Raw genomic sequence first — 6,786 nt, 5'->3', positions numbered from 1 at the left:
CGCTAAAGGTCATGGCTTTTAGTCCCACAAACGCCGCTAAAAAGTCATGTCCTTTAGCGGCGCTTTTTCCACAAACGCCGCTAAAGGTCATGGCCTTTAGCGGCACTTTTCCCACAAACGCCGCTAAATGTCATAAATTCAAAAAAATTATAAAATATTATAAATGTCATGAAAAATATAAAATAATGTCCATGATATAAATATAAAAATTTTCTATTAAAATTCATTATCGAATTAAATTTTCTATTAAAATTTTAACTTTAAAACTAAATACAAAATTAATAAATTTAAATTTAGAATTTAAAATAATAAATTAATAACACAATTAAAATCTAAAAGTTAGAACTCAAATTATCTTAAATATTAAAATAAAAATAAAAATTTAGAATCAAAACTAAAATAAATAATAAAAACTAGATTAAATATAAAAATATTAATAAAATAAGATATTATAATGAAGTTACTTAAATGAAATAAGGACTTAAATCATAACCATGTAAAGTATAAGATTTGAATATCCATTCCCATGTGAAATATCAACATTAATTATTTAAGCTGGTAATGAATATTCTCTTTTCTAAGTCAAAATTACAATTCATGTTTTTCTTCTTTCAACTCAAATAAAAAAATATTGAAAACAAAACAATTAAATAAAAAAATAGAATAATTAGTTGACACGAGATTATTATTAAATATATACAAATATGCAAGTAGACTATTACAAAACTGGGTGTAGTTTTTGATCAATCCTACTGCAGGTTCTAACTATAATCTGCTTAACATACAAACATAAGGCACTCTAATACTTTTTTGCACATAAAATATCTGAAACTCACACCTGAATTCGAATTCAGAGCACATACGGTGTCAACTGCATGTTGATCAATATCATTCTTATTCACTACTGCAATGCCTTCCATATGCATTTGTAGAGGTAGGAGCCAGCCATTATGTGCCTTCTGCAAATTGTTCTTGGACTGCAATCTAGTGTAGTTGGTTTTTCCTGTTCCATTTGTCACCAGTCAAAACATAAAAGAGCTATATTATGGTAACTCCATCAGCTTACACAGTAAATTATAGCTCGCATGTTTCAAAGGTATGATTCAATCAGTGGGGATTCTGGTAAAATAACAGTCGTTGAGAAGGCAAATTGATGATAAATTAGATAGGAGCAGAGAATATATACTATATTTTATCTGAACAAATGTTCCTTTCTTCAAATATATTGGAATGAATAATGATTAATTTGCATCATCAACGCTAGTGAAAATCCAATTTTAGGGCTATGGCATGTTTACATAACATTTCTCTTATTCTATTTTATAGAGCAACTACACGTGCAAAGAGTGATAAAACGAAAAAAATGCAGAAGCTAGTAACCAATCCAGAATTCAGTTGGTGGTCAATCTTTATTAATTTATAAGGAATTTTATGTTTTCAATTCTTATAAATGTATATTACTATTTTCTTTTACTAAGATGCATGAATGACTTACAAACGAAAAGCACTGGATATAGTGATGGAATCACCTAAGGATAAATTATTCAAGGGATCATAAATAGGCCTACTGATGATGATCAAGATCCAGATGACAATTATATAGTCACTTTAAATAACTACTTGCTAAACATGAAAACAATGCGCTGAATATAAGGTAAAATACTAAAAGAAACTCCTAACTGTTTCACTTTTTTAAGTAAACCCCTATAATTTTATTGTACCCAAATACACCCTCATTTTTCAATTTTTTCCCATACAAAGCCTTTATATCAAATGAAAGATTTATGTCAAGGGCTTAAATACAATACAAATTAAAAGTTTAGGGTTTATTTGAGTATAATTAAAGGTAAAGGGCATATCTGGTTGCAAATTAAAGATTAATGTAATATTTGGGTACAATAGAAGTATAAGGACATGCCTAGACAAAGTGAAAGTTCAAAAGCTATTTTTCCTTTTTTGGGGGGTTATTTCAGCCTAAATCTAACATCTAAATGGATAAAAGAAAATGCATCTTACTCAAATTGAAAGAAAAAAGAAGGGGAAAAAAAGAGGGGTAATTAACTAAAGGTCAAAAAAGTTAGATATCTTACAATCTGCTGCTCATAACAATTAGCATTAGAATAAAGGAAGCAGCAATCATAATCAAATGAAAATCATTATACAATTAAAATTCAATATCATGATTACCAAATTCTTCTTTGACTCAGCAGATGTGGTGGGTGATCTCAACCTAGCAAACAATTCTTGAATAAAGGTGCTGTCTCCTTCAATAAAGAAAAAACCTGGAAGACAACACTGCAGTTAAGTGGAAAAGAAACAAAAAAACATGTAAAAATAAATAAGAATGAACCTTTTTTTTATAGAACTCCTGATTTTCTTTCACCTGATCTAAACTCCCTCTATAAAACTCCACTATAAGCAGCAAGACCCATGTAAAAATAAATTACATGTAAAAATAAATTACCTCCTTAAAAACAACATGTTCTTTCAGAAAATTCCGATAGTGTTGCACCTGAGGAACATCAGGATCATCTGCAAACCAGAGAAGAAGAAACTGCCTTACCAAAACAAGCTAAACTATTAAGCAATAGACAAATTTTGGGAAATAGACATAAAACATAGGAACATTCAAAAAGGCAAAATATATTAAAAGGTTATTATCATAAAAAATAATTGTACAAAATCTTATAACTACAAGCCCGCATCTAAACAATCAAATGAAGTTGCAAATTGAACATTCAATTCAATCCACCAACAGTCCCTGATAATATATCTATAAACAAATAGTGATATACTTACATTCAAGAGAACCAATAATATCCATGATCAATTCGTCTCCAAATATTTTCTCAAAAATTTGAGCACTATTGAACAAAACTGTAAGATAACCAATAACATAAATCATGGATCCATGAATCAGTCATAAATACAAGCACGTTTTAATAAAGAAAAAGAGCATTTAAGCGAAAAAGTGTACTAACTTATCCCCTTGACTATTTTAAATATCACTGAGAACACAAAAGCTCAGAGAGTTGAGAAGCCAGAGGAAACCAAATTATTACCTTGATAGCACAGCCACAACTAATAACTTAATGTGGCTGAATACCAACATTATCAATGGTTAAGTGACTGGCAGTTAACCACCGAATACTAAACTACACAAGATCTGCATACAGAAGATATTAAAGAAGATATTAACACGCATAAGCAAGGTTTTCAAAGAAGCATATATCATTCAATATTAGTTCTGTCAGCCGCATCTGATCAGCAATGCCACTCTCAGTCATAGTCTGCAGGGAAAATTGATGAACAAAATGAAAAAAACATTTAGACAGGTATACCTGAGCAGGCTAATTTGAAGAAGCTTTCCAAAAAATATAAGCAGGTCATACAGAAAATATAGAAACTACTAAAAGAAAACAAAAATAGACAACCTACTCCAGATTACAAGTAATTATAACATAAACTGAAATAATTATAATCAAGACTAGCATAAAATAAATAACAACTTCAAATAATAAATAAGGAAGAAAATCATTGAGTGAAAACTTCCAATATGTTTGAAAAGGAAAGAACTCCAGGAATCACACCAAGCAACAAAAATAAACTTAAACAAAAATGAAAATGAAGGAGATATATTTTTAAGTATCTATAGTAAAAATATCAACCTTGAACATACATGTCTATAAATGAACAAATCAAATATACCTATTTATACCTATACCAACTATTCACAAAGTAATTCGTCGTTTCATTTTGAGCTCCACTAATAATAGAAAATTTTCCAAAACCACTGGTCGTGGTTAGGAATGAATAACGAATATCACCGACTTTGTTTCTCAAATGTCCAAAATACAAATCAACACAAAATTCCAACAGGCAGGCTGCTGATTGCCGACTGAGTAAGCCAATGTATATAACATTCTATACACACTAAATCTACATTCCTGTACATTTAGAATGTGAGATTAAATGAAAATTTCCTAAAACCCAACAAAACAAAAACATTCATATATATATATATATATATATATAGCACTGCTTACTAGTATTTTGGTATAGCAGTGAATGTCACAGGCAAAGCCAATGGTGATGGTTGACTGCATCGTTCTTCATTTTCTAAACTTCCATGAATGTAATTGAGACAACAGCAGACTTCCTTCACAGAAATAGAAACCGCAACTTCCTATGCAACTTTAATATGTTTCTTTCTATGAAGATCCACCACAAGATCCCGCAGCTCAGGGAAAACTGATATGATTACAAGTTCTAATATTGCGTAAGCAAGTTGCTTCACGTATATAGTTAACTATATTCATAATGACAAAGTCAATACAACCAGAAATGAAGAAATTAGGAAAAAACATCAACGTCATGTTAGAAAATAGCAACTCAACCTGAGTGAAAAAATATATGTCTCTTGCACATCGTCTGTATTGCTTCTGCCCGATTAAGCTAACTAAGGCTGTTGGAGCTCCATCTGACAAAAATATTAACCGTGTTTTCACCATTAATCAAGTTCTAGCTCCAGGGAAAACATATATGCAACATGCTCAACAAATTTCACAATATAAAAATAATCTCAATAAACATGTTATGGACCACGGCAACCTAGACCCAAAAGGACTTCAGAAATTGTCATTAGAAATATAATCATTCAACTCTGGACCAAGGAATTGGATCATTCGAAGCAATGCTCATATGAGAATTGCAAGCATGTGAACCACAGATCCAAAAGTCACAGCAGGTCACCACTATGATCTGACAAAAACAAAGAAAAAAGTATCACCGAAAAGCATCTTTTTAATGTTGCTTGCTCTACGAGCTGCCTCAAGTTGTTCCTTAAAGGACCCTGGTTTATTGACATTACCCCCACCAAATTGGCTGAAGTTCTGCGAAGGTGCCTGGTTAGGCTGAGTATTCTCAAATTTTCCGTGAATATTCCCTGCTTTTGTAAAGAATGTACCACCTGGCCACAGAATCTGGGGAAAAAGAGGTTATTAAAAGAAAAAGAATACATGTGGATGGCTCTTCAAGAGACTTTTTACTAGGTTAACTACTGATAAACAAATTAATCATTGTTCTCAAGATTGGGCTACTGCTGACAGCTAAGCCTCAGCATGTGAAGTTCTCATTGAGAGACCAAAGTAGCCCAACCAATCAGTATACATAGGGCTTTAAAAACAGATGAGAAGAAGAGGGAGTAACGAGCGGGTAAGCAAAAGTTATTTTTTAGGAGTGGAGAGCGACGACGACGGCGACGGCGGCGCAACAGAGAGGTTAGTCGAGGGCGATGCACCAGGTGGTCCAGTCAGCGTCTTCGGTGGCAAATGGGTTGGGAACTTGGGGATGAAAATTTAGGGATTAAAGGAGAAGAGATGGAATGGGGGAAATTTTGTTAAGGGTAAAAAGAACAGCTATCGGGAGTAGAGGTGATCATGGGCCGGGCCGGGCTGGGTTGGAGATAAAATTTTAGGCCCGTCTACTAGGCCCGGGCCTGGCCCGGCCCGAAATATGGACCTAAAATTTTGTCCAAGTCCGGCCCAAAATAAAATTACTAAGCCCAAGCCCGGCCCGGCCTGGCCTATATTAATTTTTTTCTTATTTTATTAAATAAAAAAATTTAAAAATATAATAAATCAAATATATTTAAAAACATAAAAATAATACTAAAACAATTCTTAAAACAATACACAAATTAACAATATAATAAAAAATAGTTATATTAAAAATTTAAAATAATTTAAAAAATAAAAATATATATATTAATATATAATTCGAGTAGGACAGCCGAGCACAGGCCAAAAACTCTTACCTGAGGCCCGGCCCGTTTTCTAAACGGGCCTCGTTTTTTTTCCCAAACCCATTTTTCGAGCCTATATTTTTACCCAAACCCTCCCATTTTTCCGGCGGGCCTTCGGACCGGGTCGGGCCACCCGGCCCATGATCAGCTCTAATCGGGAGCACTGGGAATAAATTGGATGAAACTAAAACAACGGAGTTTTGGTTAAAAAAAATGACAGTTGTGGCGTTTTTTAAAAAAACGCCGCTAAAGGTAATCTATTATGTTTATATGCTAGCTAGCGCTAACTTCTTAAAATTATTGTAAAAATCAATTAAACCCATTCAAATTAAAATAAAATTTTATTAATAAATTGCTGTTGCATATTACATATATAATAACAAAATTAGTTTATATAATTTTATAAAATCATATTTATTATTTTCATATAAAATATTATTTTGATAAAAATAAAAAGATCTTTTATCATTAATAACATTATGTGATATAAAGTTAATCATGGAAATTATGCGTATGTACTAAAATAATTAAATATTACGAAAATTTTATTAATACAAGCATTATTCTTTTAAGTATGGTCCGCATTAGTTGTTTAGATTTTTATATAAATGGCATACTAGTTATTACATCAAATTTTATTAATTTTGTTACATAAAAATTCAATGAGTGTGCCATATTCTAGTATGATTATTTTACTTTACAATTCAAAGCATCCATTGTTTGAATCGACTTTTAAATAAAATTAATTGTAATTTTATAATTTATATCAATTTGAGTGCAATAATTGTTTGTCTATATAAATTAAATATTAAAAATATTTTAGTTGAATCATATAAATGGAAAGAAAAATTTATAATTATAGTTATTTTTTATTAAGTTGGTGTTATGGGTTAATCAAGTATATTGATTCAGTTGTGAAATTATTAATTTACCCTCTCACATATAAATTAAGTTATAAGAATGTATTTATATATATATATATA

The 6,786-nt window shown here is 31.0% G+C and overlaps 1 long non-coding RNA gene across 5 annotated transcripts; it reads right to left on the bottom strand.

The window, feature by feature from the left end:
• Positions 1–667: 667 nt before the first annotated feature.
• On the bottom strand, positions 668–5,423 carry LOC108458529 (uncharacterized). 5 transcript variants are annotated; one of them, XR_008272831.1, is made up of 8 exons: positions 4,871–5,423; positions 4,612–4,761; positions 4,398–4,480; positions 4,047–4,251; positions 2,800–3,290; positions 2,465–2,532; positions 2,188–2,282; positions 668–1,003 (listed from the first exon to the last, which is right to left on the bottom strand). It is a non-coding gene; the product is annotated as an uncharacterized LOC108458529 (long non-coding RNA). The 5 variants fall into 5 exon arrangements; XR_008272829.1 differs by lacking the exon at positions 4,612–4,761 and having other exon boundaries at positions 4,790–5,422; XR_008272830.1 differs by lacking the exon at positions 4,612–4,761 and having other exon boundaries at positions 4,871–5,422.
• Positions 5,424–6,786: the final 1,363 nt, after the last annotated feature.

Source organism: Gossypium arboreum, chromosome 10 (assembly GCF_025698485.1).
Source record: "Gossypium arboreum isolate Shixiya-1 chromosome 10, ASM2569848v2, whole genome shotgun sequence".
NCBI lineage: Eukaryota > Viridiplantae > Streptophyta > Magnoliopsida > Malvales > Malvaceae > Gossypium > Gossypium arboreum.
Note: the sequence above shows the minus strand (reverse complement) of the source record. Positions and strands in the feature narration are given on the sequence as shown.